The sequence below is a fragment of the Ovis aries genome, chromosome 9 (assembly GCF_016772045.2).
Source record: "Ovis aries strain OAR_USU_Benz2616 breed Rambouillet chromosome 9, ARS-UI_Ramb_v3.0, whole genome shotgun sequence".
In the NCBI taxonomy this organism is placed as follows: Eukaryota; Metazoa; Chordata; class Mammalia; order Artiodactyla; family Bovidae; genus Ovis; species Ovis aries.
Genome location: NC_056062.1, coordinates 1,068,353 through 1,089,968, shown reverse-complemented (window position 1 = coordinate 1,089,968; position 21,616 = coordinate 1,068,353). Strand labels below are relative to the sequence as shown.

Genomic DNA, 21,616 nt, shown 5'->3' with positions numbered 1-21,616 from the left:
GAATCAACAAGTTAGAAAAGGCATGGTGTGCATTCAGGAAAGTGTAAGTCAGGAGTTAGTTTCAATTGATTAGTGATCTCATTTTTGTATTTAGGGTCTTTCAAAGATAGAGGCGAACAGAAATGAGCGAACAGAAAAGGGGCAAGAGAGCTGCTTTCAGATAGTGAGTCAGTCAGTCTTGGACTTGCTCTTCTAATCCTTTTGGCTAATGACAAGCAAGTTTAATTTTTTTTCATTTATGCATCAAGTGAACATCCTAGACTCATCTTCCTGATCTTTATGTTCCATGAGGGATTCACCACCACATGCGTGCTTGTCAGCTTTGAGCCCCTCAGCTCTGGCCATGATGCTGTGAGCTTGGACCCACAGCATGCAGGGGACATTTGGCTCCATCACCAGGTGCCTTGGGACATTATTACACAACATCCTCAAATAAATTATTTTATTTTTTAACCAAAATCCTATGAATCATGGGACAATTTAAAGCTCAATAAAATGACAGAGCCAAAAATAAATAAATAAAGATCCTGATTAAAAATTATTTCACACATTTTTTAGCCTCTGCTAAATACAGTGAGCAATTGAGTCATGTTTTAACTGAGAGAAGTCTTAGAAAGGTAATATGGATTTTAGTATTATTTCTCTTTCTCTTTCAAAATTGATCTCATTAACTCACCATAACTGATAACTGGGCCCTTTTTCTATGAAACAGAAGTAAGTCTGATCATGTACTTTCTGAGAGCAAAACAAGATAACTTGTTTTAAATCTGAAACTTTTGACATGGGCATGAGCCTGAGGGAAGAATGGGGTTGTTCACTCCTGGGGCTCCAGGAGGTTCTTAGTGACCTAGCTTTGCAAAACAACCAAGGCTAGGAAACTTCTCCCCCAAATAAAGGCCTTTGTCTGTAGAAATTCATAGCTTATTTGCGAGTGATTTATGATGTAGTCACAACTTTTACATTTAATATAAATACATAACAAACCTGTATAATTGCTAGGATTTTACTAGAGAATTTAATGCACCCTATAAAGCGACATTAGTTTAAGTTTTCTATATCTACCCTTGCAACTTCTCCACCTTCCCTTCTCTTGAGAAGGTCCTCAGAGTCCAAAGCACGCAGGTGACATTAAGATGTAAATATCACCAGACCTCTCTGGAAGTTTGCACTTTAATCCCCTACTTAGATTCAGATGAGTCCCAGCCATGGAGGCACTGGGGTGCCTGCAGGCCAGGAGGTGGGATGAGCCACCCAAGTTGCTTTCCCAGAACCTCTGAGTCCTTCTCAACTGTGCTGAGGTCATGGGCAAAGTTTTCGTCTACATTTCAAAATATCTGTCTTGAAAGAATAAATGCCCACGTAGGACCCTTTGAAAATAAGTGGGTGTGTTTTATCACCAGGTACATTTATTTTTGTCAACTTAAAGAGTCAGTTACTTCAATTTTAGTAATATGAAGTCAGTTCAGTGTTAAAAAATAGGACAGTTACAGGGGTCAAAGCAAAGCCCGTGGACATGGGTTCTTCATCATGCACACCTCTTTTAGGGTCTTATTCCACTCCACATCCTCAGTCCGCAAGCTCCACCTTCTGAAAAGCTACCTCCTCTGGGAAGTCTCCCAGGACTGCATGAATCCAGTGACTGACAATCTCTGTGCTTCCTCCACACCTTGACAACCTGCGGTGGAATGCAGATTTCTCCTCACTGGGCTGCTCTCAGCTCCACATTTGATTTTTCTCCTTAATTCCTAGGAACTGGCTGACTAAATGCTAAGTTCTTAGGGACGACAGCCAGCTGCCCATTTGAACTGTGGAGAGTTATTTTGGTGTTTGAATCTTACAACTAAGCCATGATTAGTAATCCTTGGATCACCAGTTGAGAGCTGGTGACTGAACTCTTTTGCCTGAGTATTGACCACTTCCTGTGTTCTTACTCAAATGCACACATTTCCTGATAGACATTTCTTAGAATTGTGACTTTTTTTTTTTTTTAATACAGTGGCCTCAGGCTTTGAAAGTGTGAGTTTTCCAGACATATTCAACACCATCCAGACAGTGCCAACATGTGTCATGCACACAGCTTCTGATCATTTAGGGGTTTAAAAAAAATTCCTGTTGAGGGAGAAATTAGCTACCTTGTCGTTAACGGTCCACCTGGGTTGGCTTTCTTTCTCCTTGATGTCTCACATTTGAGTCTCAGTCCTGACAACGTAATTTAATCAGTGGTGACTCAACACTGGAATTTTCAGTCCTGACCTCTTCTCTTGTTTTTTCATCTGCTTCCTTGACCTCTCCATGTGGATGTTTGATGGGCATCTCTCCCTGAACATGTGCAGAACAAGATTCCTGGTGGTCCTCATCGCCTCATCCCAACCTGCACCTGAGTAAGCATCCCATCTGGGTACCTCATGCCTGAGACTCCATCCTCATGGTGACTCAGGCAGAAGCAAACAAAGACGCCCAGCAAACAAGCCATAACCTCCTCCACAAAATACAAAACCCCAAATCAACAATTTTGACTACTTGTCTCTTCTCTTCCTCAAGGCTTGAGCCCTGTCGATGAGGCCATTCTTCTGATGGCTCTGTAACCTCCCACTTGGTACCATGGGCTCTAGCCTCAGGATGGGAGTTAATGTCATGGCTGTTTAGGTATATTTTCCTGCTTCTGCTCCTATCCTCTCCAGTTTGTTCTCAACACCAGAGCTTGGGTGAACCTTTTAAAACCTAGCTTCCCTGGTGGGTCAAAAGGTAAAGAATCTACATGCAATGCAGGAGACCTGGATTCTGTCCTGGGGTCCAGCAGATCCCCTGGAGAAGGGAATGGCAACCTACTCCAGTATTATTGCCTGGAGAATCCCATGAACAGAGGAGCCTGGTGGGCTCCAGTCTGTAGAGTCACAGAGTCACACTTAACTGAGCAACTTTCAATTTCTCTTTAAAACCTGAGTTAGAGCATGTATTTCCTCTGTTGAAAACCCTCCCATGACTTGACTGCCATGTTGTGAACACAATCGAAATACCTGAAGTTAACCTGTGTTGATCACTTACCACATAGCCCAGCCCGTGCTGAAGTATGCTGCCTGTTCTCATTTCATCCTGAGCTCAATCTCTTATTGTCACCACTGTCTTATACGTAAGAAAACTGAGCTAAAACAGGATGAAACAACTCTCTAAAGATCACTCCGAGAGTGAGTTGGCTTAGCTTGTTTTACACTGAAGCAGTCAGATTCAGAGCAGGGACCGTCAAAAATTAAGCTCGGTTTTTCTCTCCTTCCTTTTGTTCTTCTTCTTTCACATGCTGTGGTTGTTATAAACAAGGCCTATCTGATAATCCGTTTTTATCAATGAAGAAAGACAGCAATGATCATGACATATTTTGAAGTGTAACTTTGTGATGAAGATTCTTGGCATCCTGTTTATTTACGAAGTCCTTGGAAGCATCCTGAGTCGATGCCCAGTATTTCTCTTGACACTGATGGCATCAGTGCTTTTCTGGTCTTGCTAAGTTACTACTGCTGGTTCTAACACTCACCTTGCACTTTAGTTCTTATTGGAATCCTGGTATTAAGGTTGACTTTTTCAGAGTCACTATATATATATATATATATATATATATATATATATATATATATATATGGTTTTTTTTTTTTTTTTTTCTTGGCTGCACTGTGTGGCTTAAGGGATCTTCAGCAGCGAAAGTGCGCTGGACAGCCAGGAAATTCCTTCCCATCCCAGTATTTTTAAAGTCATTATTCATTAAGGTGAGATGTGAGTGTATAAGTGATGAATGCTATTCTCAAAAAAATTCATGAATAAATTCCATTTTTTATGAGAACTAGCAGGAACTAAAATAAATGCAATTGTAGATAAAGAACAATTTTAGTTCAGTTGGGTAGTATAGTAGTACTGTATTTTATCAGACTGATAATGATGATTGGAATAAAAATCATTATAACTTCACTAATGGCATATAATGAAAAACATTGCTAAAAATGTATCAGCAACTCATTTTAAAATTTATTTGTTTTTAATTGGAGAATAATTGCTTTACAACATTGGGTTGGCTTCTGCCATGCGTCAACATGAGTCAGTCACGGGCATGTGTCCCCTCCCTCCTGAATGGCTCTCCTTCCCCGCTCCCACCCCATCCTGTCCCTGTGGTTTGTCACAGAGCACCTATTTACAAATAGGTTCATCAGCATCATTTTTCTAGATTCTATATATATGTACTGGTATACAGTATTTGTTTTTTTGTGGGTGAAAAAATTTTAATCGAATCCAAATTTTCCATGAAATTTAAGCAAATATAAATATCATCTTCTAGCTAGTCCTAATATATTTCTTTTTTTCCAATATCTATTAACATAGCCATGTCTAAATGACTGTCAAAAGGAAACTCATAATGCACAGTGAGACGGACTCCCCTGCCAAGAGCTAAGCCACTCATATGTTCTTCAGTCCCTATAGTTTTAGAATCAGAAAATTCTGCATAAGTGATTAATATTTCTCTTTAAATTGTAATAATCACACATCATGAATTTATTGAATTGAGGACACTGTAAAATTGGCATGATTATCCATCCAAATATACTTTTAAAACTTAATTTTCTTTAGTCTTACCATGCAGGCTTATCAACTGATGGGGCATGATCACTGGTGCTGAATTATAGAATCAAAGTAATAAAAAGTGAAAGCTTGCCTTGAGGAATTATTTTGAAATTGAGATTTACTCTCGGAAAAATGTAAGTTAACACACCATTCATTATATTATCAAATTATCCTAACATAGTTAAAAGCACAGTGATGATTTTTCTTTCCATAGGGATCAGTGTTTTTACATTTATTTCCCATTTATATGACTTTGCTCTTTTGCATTGATGTAGGCTTGATAATCGTTTTGATATTGTTCTGTATTTTTAATGACACATAGACCATTCTGGGTTACTAGTGTAGTGATCAAATGCGGTTTAGGGATGTAAAGGCTTAGGTTTAAAGATGGACCTATACTTACCTAGTGGTGCTAGCTTTTCTTTTCTTGTCCAGTTATTGAATCTTCTCACGTTTGTTCTTTACAGCTTCATGCATGTAAAACATGTGGCATACTTCCTGACACATACATGCTATTTTTTTTTCTGGATTTATCAAATCTCATCATGGGCTAGAATAAACTTACTGAGATGAAGCCTGGGCTGCCCCTACATTCTGTGGTTTTTTGCGTCCATCACATCAGAGTAGCTAACTCCATAGAAGGGCCACATTCATATCTTTCTTCCTATTTCTCTCCTATTTGGAAAGCGATATTTATCATTACTTCTCTCTTTAGCAGGTTTGTGTCCCGAGCCTTGTGTGCATTTGAGAACAGTCATAACCAATCAACTCATTTTCTTTAGTCACAATTACTGCTTAGTCTTTTTTAATGATTAAAAATGTTCCCCGTGAAAAAATCGACACTTATATTCTAGGAATGAGAGGAAAAGTCTGGAATCTTGTCCTTTCCCTGTGTAGAAATGAATCTGTATTTAACTTCTATTTTGTTCTTTTTAGCCATTCAAGAAGGATGGTGGTGATGTGGTGACATAAATAACTTTTGTCTGGAAAGTTTTTATTTATTGAAAGGCAGGTGTAGAGCAGCTACCAGGTAGATAACATTACACAAAGCCCATGAGAGACAAAAAAGAAATTAAAAATTAAATAATGTTCACAAATAATCACTCTGAAACAAGCAAGTGATCAAAAACTCAGGTTACCTCCTGGGAAAAGAGGGTTTTATGTACCTAACAGGATATTTTTCTCTTACCCTAGCAAGGGCTCGTGGTGTCATTTAGCAAATACAATGTTTTGGCTCACTCTTCATCCTTTTTGGAGATTGCCTTTTGATTGTTACTGGTTTGTTTTGTTTTTAAACCATCCTAAATATTGGTGTAAGAAAAATAAACAAGGCTGCTTTGACAGCTAAAATTTATAAATGTGATGATCTAGAATCATTGCCAAAGTTTCTCCAAACTTAGAGAAGCTCAGAGGGTAATACTGGTGAGTTTCCATGTGCTCTTTTAAAAATCTGTCAAGATGAACTATTTTAAAGATCTTCCTTCTGGGAACTCAGCAGGTACAGTTGAGTGGCCTGATCATTAAAACAGCCATATTTTCAAGGCGGCTTATTGTTTCATTACATTAAGTTTTGTCAAAAGATGTGAAGACCTTGACTATGCTTAGTGACCACAGCAATTATAATCATACTTGGTATTTAGCGTGATACGTTTCTGGAGGGCCATCCTTTCAGGTCAGGGGTTTCAAAATATTCCTTCTTCTGCTGAGGCTCATCTGAACCCTCTCCCTGCCCTCTGCCCCTGTCCCCCATTTCCCATTCCAGAGTGTCCACCCTCCTGGGCTGTCCCCTCATCGGTAGTGGCTGCCACAAGCACGGAGGGGTCACAACCCCCACAGTTTTAGGGTGTGGAGCCTCTGGCCCCTTCAGGACCATACATTTTGCTGACTTTAGCTGAAGCCCCACTCTCCCGTCATCCTCCCTGCAAAATGGCCCTGAATTTCCTCCTCCTCCTACACACAGGTCCTTGGAGAGCCCCCCAGTACCAACAGAAGTGGTGCAGTTTCTCTAGAATTCAGTCTTTGGAACTTCTCTGGTTTCACAAGATCTAAGAGCAAACTCACTGGAGGTCAACCTTACATCATCACACCCCAAAGTGGTATGAGAACAAAGCCTTGTACATTGTCACTGTCTCTGACATCAGGGAAGCAGGCAGATGGGGGATTGGTCCAATGGGCAAAGGACGTGGCAAATAATGCTATACTTGTCCTTGTGGTGGCTTATATGGAGCTGACACAAAAGAACCAAATATATGTTGGTTTGATACTGGGCACCCTAAGGTTCATGGAAGAACACTTCTGATGTGGGAAAAAAAGACAAAGTGTTTACATTTTCCAAAGACATATGTATATAAGAGAGAGAGAGACAAATTTATCACAAAGATAATGAACCTTAATTTTCAGAGTCCCTTACTCACCAGTCCCTTGCAAGGTTCTGAATTTAATTTCTCAGTTGTATATTTATAATTTCACATTCCTTTTTTCTCAAAGGGAAATCTGTCTTTGGATCCACCTTATGGTCCTGTGATAAATTCTACGTAGTTCTTTAATGCAACTGTAGTCCAGTGTGAAGAGACACTAAGAAATAAGCTCCGTGATCTGTGGAACAATGTTATCTTTCAGTTCAGTTCAGTTCAGTCCCTCAGTCATGTCCAACTCTTTGTGACCCCATGGACTGCAGCATGCCAGGCCTCCCTGTCCATCACCAACACTCAGAGCTTGCTTAAACTCATATCCATCGAGTCTGTGATACCATCCAACCATCTCATCCTTTGTCTTCCCCTTCTCCCGCCTTCAATCTTTACCAGCATCAGAGTCTTTTCCAGTGAGTTGGTTCTTCGCACCAGGTGGCCACAGTATTGGAGTTTCAGCTTCAGCATCAGTCCTTCCAATGAATATTTAGGACTGGTTTCCTTTAGGATGGACCAGTTGGATCTCCTTGCAGGCCATGGGACTCTTGAGAGTCTTCTCAACACCACAGTTCAAAAGCATCAATTCTTCGGCACTCAGCTTTCTTCATAGTCCAACTCTCACATCCATACATGACTACTGGAAAATCCATAGCTTTGATTAGGTGCACTTCTATTGGCAAAGTAACATCTCTGATCTTTAATATGCTGTCCAAGTTGGACATAGCTTTTCTTCCAAGGAGCAAGTGTCTTTTAATTTCATGGCTGCAGTCACCATCTACAGTGATTTTGGAGCCTAAAAAGTAAAGTCTGTCACTGTTTCCATTATTTCCCCACTTATTTGCCATGAAGTGATGGGACCGGATGCCATGATCTTAGTTTTTTGAATGTTGAGTTTTTGGCCTACGTTTTCACTCTCCTCTTTCACTTTCAATAGGCTCTTTAGTTCTTCTTCACTTTCTACCCTAGGTGTTGTGTCATCTGCATATGTGAGGTTATTGATATTTCTCCCAGCAATCTTGATTCCAGCTTGTGCTTCATCCGGGCAGTATTTCTCATAATGTGCTCTGCATAAAAGTTAAATAAACAGGGTGACAATATACAACTGTTACTGTCACTATTTCTGTTAGTCTGTCAATAATCTCACAAATCTCTCCAGAATGCTAAAAACATGAAGTGGTTGTCTACATAGAAATTGTATTAGATAGGTTGACGGACTGTCCTGTACTACATACAGATATATTTTAGGATAAAAGCATTTTGTTTTTGAGAATAAGACAGAGTCTTAAAATATACAGTGAAGTCTTGCCTATAAATTAAAAATGTTCCCCTTTTCACCTATTGCGTGTATTATCTATTGCATATATTACCTATTGCAGCTATATTAGATAGCATTCATATATTACCTATTGCAACCATTAAAATATTTTATTGTAAGATTGTAATTTGGGGACAAAGTTCATTTTTGTAGTGTGATGTTTACAAATTACCAGAGTCTCAGGCCCTGTTGTCATCATTTAGATCCCCTCAAGAATTGCCATGTATTTCTGGAAAGAGAATCAGTAGAATTTCTATAAGCCTGTAATTAGCTCAGTGTGGATTATTCACATTGTAGATCAGCCATTAAGTAAGAATCCATTTTCAGAATCGGGGCTTCTCTGAGGTCTTTAGAAGCAGGGTAACTGCCCAAAGCAGGCAGTCAACTTTCTTCCTTTCTATATCACTGTGTGTATGTGTGTGTGTATGTATATATATATATATATATATATTTTTTTTTTCCATGTCACTGTATTTTTCATGGAAAGCCCACAGTTCCAGATTTCCCCTTGTTTACCCTCACTGGTGCAAAGTAGCAAGAGCTGTTTGTGAGAGGGTATGCTCTGTGCCAGTGGTTATGCACCTATGGGTGGCATCTCCCGGAGGCCACACCATTGGGGGATTGTATCAGAATTGCCTTAGTCACTCAGTGAATCACAAAAGGATTTCAGTTATCGTTTGACTTCTCATCACGAATGCATCCCTAACCCATCACCCACATTCCTCACTACTGTTGGCTCTACTGACTCATCTTTGTTTCCATAATCAAAATTAAAGGAAACAGTTCCAAACTAGGAATTCCATAAATGAATTCAGGCATAGGATACAATAAGAACAATTTTACAGCTTCTGATATGATCACCCCTTATATGCATGGGAATCTTCAAGGATTTGATAAGGTTATTTCTACACTTAAAAATGTAAAATTAAATTCCATTCATTTTTCACAAGCGAATAATAATAAAGAAAAAAGAAATAGAGGCCTATGTCATAATATCAAGGTCCTTAATGAAATTCCAACTCTAAATTTATATTTGTTCATTTGAGCAGTTTATAAAAAGAATATAACAAATGAAATAAATTTACTTATTTATTTGTGGGGAAGCCAAACCTTATCCTAAGTTCTTGATATTCTCAAATCATGAGTGTCAGTGTCATAAAGTAAAATCATTTAAAAATGAAGGAAATTTTAATATTTTTCACAAACATTAATAGGTTGGTAAATGATTAACAATTTTGAATCAATTCAGATACATAAGTTTAAATCTTATTTATGCCTTTAAAGTTATTTATCATTTTTCAAATAATAAAGTACTAAAATTATACATATGTATATGAAAAGATTCTAAATATTTTCAAATATCCTAGAAAGTGATCTGAAATATAGTTTTATTGTTAACATGAAAATGTGAGACACATTTTAATAACTAACTATAATAACTTCCTTATAATGATTTTATTATGAACATTTATGCTTAAAACTGTTAAAGTGTATTATTGTAAAATTAACAATAAAGTGGCAGATAATCCATTAAGAAAAGTATCAGGTAAAGTTATAATATAACGGTGAATGAAATTTATAATTTTTAGGTTACTGTTTTCACCTTCCACAATATGGTATTACATTATTCATTGATACAGTGAGATGCTGCTGCTGCTGCTGCTAAGTTGCTTCAGTCGTGTCCGACTCTGTGCGACCCCATAGACAGCAGCCCACCAGACTCCCCATCCTTGGGATTCTCCCCACAAGAACACTGGAGTGGGTTGCCATTTCCTTCTCCAATGCATGAAAATGAAAAGTGAAAGTGAAGTCGCTCAGTCGTGTCTGACTCTTCGCGACCCCATGGACTGCAGCCTACCAAGCTCTTCCATCCATGGGATTTTCCAGGCAAGAGGACTGGAGTGGGGTGCCATTGCCTTCTCCAGATACAGTGAGATGAATATTCCTAAAATATTTACTGAGATCAATCACCAAATAAACTATTACAACTTTAAAAATATGTGAGTTACTGTAACATTAGCAAATATTCATTAAGAAACGAATGAAAAAAATTTTTTTTTCTTTAAAGAAGACACAGCTTCTGGTGAGGAGCTGATGTCTTTTCTCCCATTCCCCCACCGTCTATTTTCAGTTGCATTTACAACAAAGCTTCAGGCTGCTCAGCCCCAAAATGGAATCACACGATAAAATGGAGTGAGAAGGGGTGTGATGGACTTCATCAATCAAATTAAGGCAGCCACAGAAGCTACTTGTGCCTGGTGTCTGTCTCTGCTCTGGACATGGATGCCCATAAGCACCTGCTGGACTTGTGTTGACCTCCTAGACACTCTCTGACCTCACCTCTCACCTCCACATGCAGAAAACTCAGGTGTTTTGTGCCTCTGCAGAGGAATACAGTTATCAGTTTGTCTTGAAAACTGACAGATCAAAAGAAGGAAGAAAAATTTAAATCCCATGGACGGAGGAGCCTGGTGGGCTGCAGTCCATGGGGTCGCTAAGAGTTGGACATGACTGAGTGACTTCACTTTGACTTTTCACTTTCATGCGTTGGAGAAGGAAATGGCAACCCACTCCAGTGTTCTTGCCTAGAGAATCCCAGGGACGGGGGAGCCTGGTGGGCTGCTGTCTATGGGGTCACACAGAGTCGGACACGACTGAAGTGACTTAGCAGCAGCAGCAGCAGGTGAGTGAGTGAGTGTTAGTTGCTCAGTCCTGTCCGACTCTTTGCAACCCCATGGGCTCCTCTCTCTGTGGAATTCTCTAGGCAAGAATACTGGAGTGGGTTGCCATTCCCTTCTCCAGAAGATCTTCCTGACTCAAGGATCAAACCTCTGTCTCCTGCATTGCAGGTGGATTCTTTACCATCTGAACCACCAGGGAAACCCCACTACTAGGTACGCACTACAAAAACAATTGTTTCTAGCAAGGTCTGCTGACGGATGCTAAATGGATTAGATGAAATTTGGAAGAAAAGCAGGATTTTTGCATAGTCTCAAAGTATCCCCCCATCAAGGTGATTATCAATTATAAGGGAAAACATAGTCACGTTATAGTGGAGAAACCCAGAAGATACCACGTTAACCAGCTGATGAATACTAACATCACCAGTAATAAGATATCTGTGCCATGTTTCCCAGAAGGACGGTCATGGGACATATTAAAATCCCATTTATGGAAGCAGGGAATGTGCCTTGCATTACTTTGAGGTTGGTGACTGTTTTCATCAGCTTGGAAATCCCATGGGCTGGATGGATGAAACCATACAAATGAAATTTCTCACAGTTCTGGGGACTGGAAGTCACAGATCAGGTGCCTGTTGATCAGAGTCCTGGCCTCTTTGTCGGGCTTTCTGGTACACAGTATGACAATCTCTGGGTTCATCCCTGTTGCTGCAGATGACATTATTTTGGTCTATTTATGGCTGAGTAGTATTCCACTGTGTATGTACACCACGTCTTCTTTACCCCTTCCCCTGTCCATGTACGTTTAGGTTGCTCCCATGGATTGGCTATTGTGAATAGTGCTGCAATGGGCTTCCCAGGTGGCGCTGGGGTGAAGAACCCGTCTGCCAATGCAGGAGAGGTAAGAAATGGGGGTTCAGTCCCGGAGTTGGGAAGATCCCCTGGAGAAGGAACTGGCAACCCACTCCAGTCTTCTTGTCTAGAGAATTACATGGACAGAGGAGCTTGGTGGGCTACAGTCCATGGGGCTGCAAAGAGTCGGACACGACTGAAGCTACTTAGCACGTAGCACATAAAGGCGTTAATCCTGTCAGGTCAGGGCTGTATCCTATCTAATTATCCTACCTAATTAAAGGTAACTGGTGACTCAGACGTTAAAGTGTCTGCCTGGAATGTAGGAGACCAGGGTTCAATCCCTGGGTTGGGAAGATCCCCTGGAGAAGGAAATGGCAACCCACTCCAGTACTCTTGCCTGGAGAATCCCATGGAGGGAGGAGCCTGGTGGGCTACAGTCCATGGGGTCACAGAGTCGGACACAACTGAGCGACTTCACTTTCACTTTCACATTATTACCTCCGCAGAGGCCCAGCCCTCAGATAAGATCACATTGAGAGCTGGGGCTTCAATTTATGACTTGGAGGGACACAGACATTCAATCCATAACATTCCACCCCTAGATACCCCAAGTTCGTGTCTTTCTCTCATACAAAATACATTCATTCCATCCCACCAGTCTCAAAAGGCTTCACCTGGACCAGAACCAACTCTAAAGTCTGAAATCCAAAGTCCCATTTGTGAATCACCTGAGACAGACATGGGTAAGAGTCAAAGCGTGGTTCATCCTGAGGCAAAATTCCTCTCCAGCTGGAAACCTACCTCTCTCTGATAGATACACTAAGGCTGCCACACTTCAAGTGTTTCCTTGGAGAGGCTGTGAATTTTCCCAACTTCCAAATCTTCCCTTTTGCCTAACAGTTCTTTCTTTGGTTTCTCTCTCCTCTCGCATTTTGTGATAAACAGTCAGAAGGATCCAAGCCACACCTTCAATACTTTTCTTAGAAATTTCTTCTGCTGAATATCTAGCCTCATCAATCACAATTTCTACCGTTTCACAAAACACAAGACCATAGCTTACCACGTTCTTTGCTACTTTATAACAAGGGCACTGTTTCCCCAATTTCTAATAATCTGTACCTCATTTCTGTCTGAGCCCCCAACAAAGTGGCCTTTAATTTCCATATTTCTGCCAACATTCCGTACTTGATAATTCATGTATCCCCTGAAAAGATGAAAGGGCTTCCCTGGTGGCTCAGATGGTTAAAAAAAAAAAAAATCTGCCTATAATGCAGGTGACCCTGGTTGAATCCCTGTGTCAGGAAGATCCCCTGAAGAAGGGAATGGCAACCCACTCCAGTATTCTTGCCTGGAGAATCTCATGGACAGAGGAGCCTGGGATCTACAGTCCATGGGATCGCAAAGAGCTGGACACAACTGAGAGACTAACACTTTCACTTTAAGAAGAAAGCTTTCCTTCTATCTCTTATCTTCCTGAGCTCCCACCAGAATTGCCATTAACACCTGTAGTTGTACCAGTGATCCATTGATGGCCATTGTGAACTTCTCTGGCCTGCACCCCAAAATTATCCTAGCTGCTGCCTGTCACCCAGGTCCAAAGCTGCTTCCACATATTTTGCTATTTGTTACACTAGCACCTAATTCTGGGCTCTGAAATCTGTCTTTTATTTCCCTCTGTAAAGACCCTGTCTGCAAATAGTCTCATTTGGGACTGGGGTTTCAACAGATGAGTTTTAGGGGGACACAGCTTTCAGCCTCTACAAGTGGACCATGTTTATGCTGAGAAAGCTGAGTGAGTCAGTTTCCAAGAGGAGGAGGGATGCTGTTGAGATTCAAGCAGAATCCACAGTGAGGGCTTGCAGAGCTGTGTGGAGACTTAAGATTTGTTTATTGTCAGAATAGGGTTTCATTACCAGCATTTAGATAAAGTCCCAGTAACTGGGATTACTCAGCTGGTCTTGAACCTTAGGGCCAAGCCACATACCTTTGTGTTCCTGAGTTTTGCTCTCTTGAGAGAAAAGATAATGACAGTGAACACATGTTTATTCATGACTTTAAAATTGGCTGCCTCTTGGGTTTAAATTTTTTAATATTATTTACTCAAGAAATAGCATCAATTTTATACAATATATAGTATTTTCCCCTTAATACATAGCAAAGTGTATTAGGATTATCAAAGTAACCATGACAACCAGCTTCCTTACAATCCACTTCGTGATGGCAGAGTACACAAGCATGCAGATCCTTAGCAGGAAATATTTCTTTGTGGTGATATATAAATATACAGATAGAGATATACATAGGTATATACATTCTAAAAAGTGTTAGCATATGTATATACACATATATAGTAATTTTTTAAACAGAAGATAGACAAAAGATTTCCTATTAATGTATCACAGATTTTGTCACAGATAAGCAGCCTAGTATCTTTAGAAATAAAAAGTATAAGAGGTTTGTGTCAGAAGCCCCGCATCCTGGGTCAGTCTTTGGCACTGCCTGGCTGCACAGTCGACCATCTGACAGCCGCCTGGGGCTTCAGTTTCCTCATCTGAGAAGAATAGTAGTCGTCTGTCAGAGCTGGAAGAATTTGGCTGAAAAAGGACTTTGTAAGCACTACATTTATTCCCCTCATTATTTCACTTCTGTAAGGGTGATTAGTCTCTAATATTTATCACTGTTGTGTTTCATAATTAAGGCTGATAGTGAAAGTCTTAGGAATTGATATCAGCATTACCATTTAAAAAGTCTTAGAAGTAAGGAAAAGCACTTGTGAAAAGGTGCAGTGATCTGTGGATACTGTGCAGGAAGGAGAAGCAAGCGGGTAATCCAGTCTTGTCTCCAAGCTACCTTGAAAACTCCTCCAGAGCGTGGGCAATGATGAGCAGAATGGGGAAGCTGGGCGTGAGTTAGCGAGGCGGATTAAAGGAGACAACCTTGCCGCACTGAGAGTTGCTGCCAAGTAGAACTGACTTCCCTCTGGGAGGCTGCGGACCCCACTTGTGGCAGCTGCTTCCCTGGCGGGGGACCCTCGACCTCACCCTGGAGTCAGGGACCTGGCTCCCCCGACCCGGGGCTCCCTCTGGGCTTGGGGTTCTGTGCCTCTCTGTGAATTTCTGGTACTGGGTTTGTGAGCAAGGGGCCTTCTGATTGTCCTGGTGAAGACTGTTGACTTACAGAAAAACAAACCAACATGGAAGGTCACACACAGAATACACAACCCAGCAAGTGTATTCGTCTCCTTGAAGAGTCAAGTGTTCCATTTGTCTTTTTAAATGTTGCAAAGAATGTACTCAATGATTACAGTAAGTGGTAAAGCCTACTTATTTCCAAGGTTGCATTCATTTGAAGTGGTTAGGTTGGGGGAGAAGACAAGGAAAGGGGATGGAGTAGGACGTGGGGAAAGGGGTGGGGAGGGGAGGGGTTAAGGGAGGTGAGGGTCCAGCCTGGAGGAGCAGAGGGGAGGGGAGGAGGGAGGAAGCCAAGGGCTAGGAGGGAGACTTTTCTAGGACACATGCTGCTATCCCTTTAGACTATGGAAATCAGCATTGCCAGCCTTTATCTCCTACCTTTGAAAGTGGGTGAGCTGGATAAATACGTCCTCCAGATGTGCAGCTTTCTGATTGCTTTCCTTTGGTGGAGCAGTGATTTGAAAGGGCTGCCAGAGTAGCCACTGGATGTTGTTTTCTGGACAGCAGAAGCCGGGGCAAAGCATTTTCATCTGTATGAAAGTCAACCAGATGGTCATAAGCCTGTTCTCCACTTCAACTCTAGGAAGAGCTTAACATGACTCAGCTTTTTATTTCTAGAACTTCAACCAGTCTTCCTACAATATGTTTACATGACAGGGATTGACAAATTATTAATTGTATTCCAGTGAAAAATGAAAGCGTTAATCACTCCGTCTTGTCTGACTCTTTGTGATCCCTTGGACTGCAGCCCAACAGGCTTCTCTGTCCATGGGATTCTCCAGGCAAAACTACTTGAGTGGGGAGCCATTCCCTTCTCCAGGGGAATCTTCCTGACTCAGGGATTGAACCAGGTCGCCTACCTTGCAGGCAGATTCTTTACCTTCTGAGCCACCACGGAAGCCGCATTCTTATAAGCTGTCTTTGAAGATTTGAACATTGAAATGATGCAATGTATAGTAAGTGTCCCTCAGATGCTTTTTAGAAACAAGGAAAGGAAAATCTATCTATCTATATTTCTAGCTAGCTAGTTGTATTTACATATCTTTCTCTCTATCTGTCTATGTAACTGGGCTTCCATTGTAGCTCAGCTAGTAGAGAGTCCGCCTGCAATGCCAGAGACCTGCGTTCGATCCTTGGGTTGGGAAGATCCCCTGGAGAATGGCCTGGCAACCAACTCCAGTATTCTTGCCTGGAGAATCCCCATGGACAGAGGAGCCTGGCAGGCTACAGTCCACGGGGTTGCAAAGAGTCAGACACAACTGAGTGACCTAGCACAGAATAACATTTATGTAATCATTCACGTCTATCTCTACTTATTTACAGAGATCGATCTATTTATATTTGCCTCCTTATCTTTATCGACTTATATTTCGGTATCTGTCTACCATCTATCTGCCATCTCCAGTGTTCTCTTTTGCTTTTTAGGAGAGATTATTTTCTACCTTCCCAAGGCCTGGATAATAGTTAGAGATAAATTTTTGAATTGGTTGGGTTGGAGGATAGATTGAAAAGATGCTAAACAGAGGTCCTTAAAAAGGTAGGGAGTAGGTGTGGCCAGTTGTCCTTTGACAGTCTAAGTAAGGCTTTGCTGTCAACTGTTCCTGGTTCTCTGGTTTGCAGCATCACTCTGTGTGTCTTATTGATCAGTGAGGAAATATGCATGTGACCATAATTGGACAGGCTACCTCAAGTTTTACTTAAAGTGATGTTACATAGAGACTATTTTGAAGAAAGTTCTTTTCTGTGGTGTGCTTTATATCTTTTCCTATGAAAGGTACTGTAGTTTAAGTCTTTAAAAAAAGAAAAACACACAGTAGTAATTTTTTTTTTTTTTTTTTTTTTGCTTTGCTCAGATTTTTCTGGGACAAAAACCCAAACCCAAATCAAACAAACCTTTTTCTTTGTTTATATCTCCCAGAAGTCATCATATATTGGTGCCTGAGAACCCCTTGATTTTTAGTAGTAAATATCCAAAAGTCTGTTAAGGACACATAAAGCTTGGCTAGGAACTTAAATCTGTTAAATTTTCAAGGTAATTGTACTTCCTATCCAAGGACATTGGAACAAATGATTAAATTATCATCTGGTGCACTTAAAAGTTGTATTCTCAGGGAGAATTGGAGAAAGAGCTCTAAGTTCTGTGGATTTATCCTAGAGTTGAGTAGTGTTTAGGTTAAAACTCCGTGCCTCCTGCTGTGCTGTGGAAAGTCAGCCTTGCCTGTGGGTCACTGATTCAGCCCTCATTCAGGCCCTCGTGCCCGGCACTTGCTCTTCCAGCCTCGTCTCTCACCCAGACAGGCAGCAGCCATCTGACGCCGAGTGTCAGTGGTTCAGACGGAGCGAGTGGACGGTGGTGAGACTTGCCTGTGAGGTAACAACTGAACTTTCCTGGCAGTTTCTGAAAATCTGTGTCACACATTTCCAGAATGACCCCCTGTGACACTCTGCCTTTGTGGAATTTATGTCCTGTGTTCCACCGTAGGAGATTCTTTTAAACTAAGCCTTAGGGTTTTATATTCCTGTTGCCTCATACTGTCAATTTCTAGGGTGGTGATTTTATGAGATGAGATCCTTGGCTTTGAAGCATCGATCCACTTTGGAATTGAGGGAGTAAATCGCTGACAGTCTAACAAAGTCTACTCAGGTAATCTTTCCTTTGTTTTTAAAATATATCTAGTTCTGAACCTCTTACTGATTTTGAAACTGCATTGCTCCTTATATAATGGTTTACATAAATTCAGAGCCTCTTGTCCCTGCAGCTGCTCTGATAGATGTGATTTTACTACCTCGTACAAAGATCTTCTGACTTTGGGGGTTACTCATGGGAGCTGAGTAACTGGCCTTGAGTTAGGCCAGCCCATTTAGTTTTCAGGGAAAGAGTTAGTTACTTCTCTTGAGCACAGAGACATCTCCGAGCATATGAACTAGGAGCAGAAGACGAGTGTGAGGATGCGCTACATCCAAAACATGGGAAAGTGGTGCTCTTTTTTCCTGGATTGTTGAAATATTGTGTTTTTTTTTTTTCTTTTCCTCTCTCATGAAGTAATGGAATAAAAGCCCCATTACAAAATATTTCACTCTTTCATAAACTCAATTACACTGAGTCAGTGTGGAGTCATAGATGACATAGGAAAAACAGCATAGTTCTGTTTTCTGCCAAGTCCAAGAAGCAGGTGGGCAGCCATTGTTATTGTGCAGTCGCCGTGTCCCGTCTGACTCGTTGAGACCCCATGGACTGCAGCAACCCGTGTCCTTCACTATCTCCTGGAGTTTGCTCAAACTCATGTCCATTTAGTGGGTGATGCCATCCAAGTATCTTATCCCCTGTTACCCCCTTCTCCTCCTGTCTTGAGTCTTTCCCCGAATCAGTCTCTTCCAGTAAGTCAGCACTTTGCCTCAGGTAGCCAAAGTATTGGAGCTTTAGCTTCAGTGCTAGTCCCTCCACTGATTTCCTTTAGAATTGACTGGCTTGATCTCCTTGCTGTCCAAGGGACTCTCAAAATTCTTCTCCAACACCACGATTCAAAAGCATCAGCTCTTCAGCACTCAGCCTTCTTTATGATCCAACTCTCACATCCATACAGTACTACTAAAAAAAAAAAACAAAAAAACCATAGCTTTGACTATACAGGCCTTTGTCAGCAAATTGATGTCTCTGCTTTTTAGTACACTCTCTAGTATATTATATAGTATTATATACATATATATACATACACTACATAAACAATATATATATATAATATAGTATATAGTATAATATGGGCTTTCCTGGCAGCTCAGATAGTAAAGAATCCACCTGTAATACAGGAGACCCAGGTTGGATCCTTGGATTGGGAAGATCCCTTGAGGAAGGGAATGGCTACCCACTCCAATATTCTTGCCTAAGAAATCCCACGGACAGAGGATCCAGGTGAGCTACAGTCCATGGGATCATAAAGTCGGACGCAACTGAGCGACTGAATACACATATACTCTCTAGGGTAGCCATATCCGTAGCTTGCAAAGTGAATTTCTGGAGTAAGATTTTAGATTAAAACAGAATATTAAGGATTTCTGTTTGGACATGATAGAAAGTAAGACTCTGATAATTAGAAATAAATTTGACTATTTCTTTTTTTCTACTGCAGTTTTGTCATAAATGAGCCAGCATGACTTTTTAAAAAATTCTGTCACTCATCTTTTCCTTAGTATCTTGTTTTTGTTTCTTCCTGTAAATTTGACATTTTCTTTAAAATCTTGGTAAAATTTTTGTTACACTGACTTTATCCTGATTTGACATCAAATTCTGATTTTCGAATCCTCTTATTTGGAGGTGAAATTGATGTGTCCAAATCTTTCACTTTGTTTTCATTCAAAAGCCTGGTATAGACTACACAGAACTGCATGTTAGGAGATCTTGTTCACCTAAATCCAAAGCAGTTTTTTGGATAGCAGAGTATAGTTAGGTCTTGGGTACAATTGCATTTTGGTTAGTATTTTCTCTTGTCAGCTTTGTTTTTGGTTTAATTTGTGTATGTGTCTATGTGTGGACACGTGTGTGTGTGTGTGTGTGTGTGTGTGTGTGTGTGTGTGTGTGTGTGTGTGTGTCTGTCTGTCTCCACAGCAAGCTCTGAAATGTTTAAGGCTTATCTCCTTCAGCTTCTAAATCAAATTAGTTCAGTATTGGAGTCTCAGTTCCTTTTGTCTCCTAACAACTGCTCACCCAAAACCTGGTTCATGGGCTCAGATGCACACCCGTCACACTAGTCTCTGAAGTCTCCATGGCCCCACTCCCCAGCTGTGACATGTGACAGGCCAGGGGGTTACTCACTTTGGGCCCATCAGCAGCCAGCTTGCATGCCAGTCCTTCCAGGCTCTGCCCTCCAGAAACACCAGCACCAGCCTTAGGTTTAAGATCACCTGAAGAGAGGAGCTCCAGGGATGGAGCAGGTGGGATGGTTCCCAGAGAAATGGGGAACCTCAGGAATGAGGATATTAGGATAGCATAAAATAATTTTTTTTTTGACAGGGAGGCATCTTGTAGTAAAGATTACTAGCTATTTGGCACACCACAAACTTTTCTAAACTACTTAAATTTATCTTGGAATGTGATCCATTTGTGATGTCACAAAGAATAAATGTATCTGGCAGGAACATTTTACTGAAGTTGTTTTCCCTGGACTAAACCTTATCTTGTCTTTGAAGCACTTTCCAATGGCTTTGCTCTGAAAATGGTGCATTTCAGAGTAAGGTTTAGGGAAGGGACCAGATTTTAACCTTAGTTTGTATCTATGATACCTGGCACAATAACTAGGGAATTCAAGTGAAGACCACTTTTATTCTGGACACCCATCATGTGCAGAACACAGTGAGTACCTCGGAGCGACTTGTTGACTGGCTGTAACACTACTGAACTGTTCATCAGACATGAACACATGAAGTGGGAGGCGTAGCCTTGCTTTGTCCTTTTCATTTTTCATTATGTTGATGGAGACCACATGTCTTCTTTAGGTGATGTTTTTCCGGGTGGTTAGTAATGACTGCCATTATCGTCTGTGATAGGGCAGTACTCAGATAGCAGCTCCTCTGTGTGTAATCAGATGAACCAGATATTATGTTTGGCTTTGTTTATGGAAAAAAAAGACTTGATGAAATTGTGGTTTGAGGCCTATTAGCAAAAAGGATCAGTGGTTTCTTGGAATTACAATTTGAATTTTTGAGAAAAACAGAAGAAAGTGTCTCCCTATGGGATTGAATTGGTCTGTATCATTGCTTCTCTGGCTGAAATCTGGGGATTCTATCAGAAAAGTCACTGGAATAAGAAATGACCCTATAAAAGAACATTAAGCAATGCCAAGGAAAAGACAAAGATGATGATAACACCATTAATTCAACCCCAAACGAGCACCATGTTAAGCGCTTTAAAAGTATCATACTGAATTTTCTCAACCCTGTGTCCTCATCCTCATTTCATGGATGGAGAAATTGAGAACTAGAGAAATTAAGATACTTTCTCAAGGGCATTAGTGGGGGCATCAGGATTCAAATCAGCCTGACCCTAGGGCTGTGCTCCTAAAGCCACATTGCTGCACATTATACATAAAATCTAGTATTAATCACACCCCCAAATGCATTTCATTAAGAAATGAAAAAGTGGGGAAGGGAAGGAGTGGGAGGTTGGGAATAGCAGATGCAAACTATTATATATAGAGTGGGTCAACAACAAAGTCCTACTGTACAGCATGGGGAACTATATTCAGTATACTGGGATATACCATGATGGAAAATAATATAAAAATAAATAATTTAGTCACTTTGCTATACAGCAGGAATTAATACAGCATTGTAAGCCAACTGCACTTCAATAAAAAGAAAAGAAAGACAAAAGTGACACTGCTTATAATGTGTGTGTATGTTTTTTTAAAAAATTACATTATTCTTATTATTTATCTGGAAAACTTCTTTGTATTAGTTTGCTAGAAGACTAAAATAAAAACGTGGCATTTTCTTAGCATGTGTGTGTGATGCTACAGTAAGTGTTAGGATGTCTTTGGAACAACATTTAATTTGCAAGGTCTTTTT

At 40.6% G+C, this 21,616-nt stretch overlaps 1 protein-coding gene across 2 annotated transcripts in view; it reads left to right on the top strand.

Moving 5' to 3' along the window:
• KCNQ5 (potassium voltage-gated channel subfamily Q member 5) overlaps nt 1-21,616 on the top strand; it is a 630,518-nt gene that overhangs the window by 40,892 nt on the left and 568,010 nt on the right. The gene's annotated exons all lie outside the window — the stretch shown is intronic.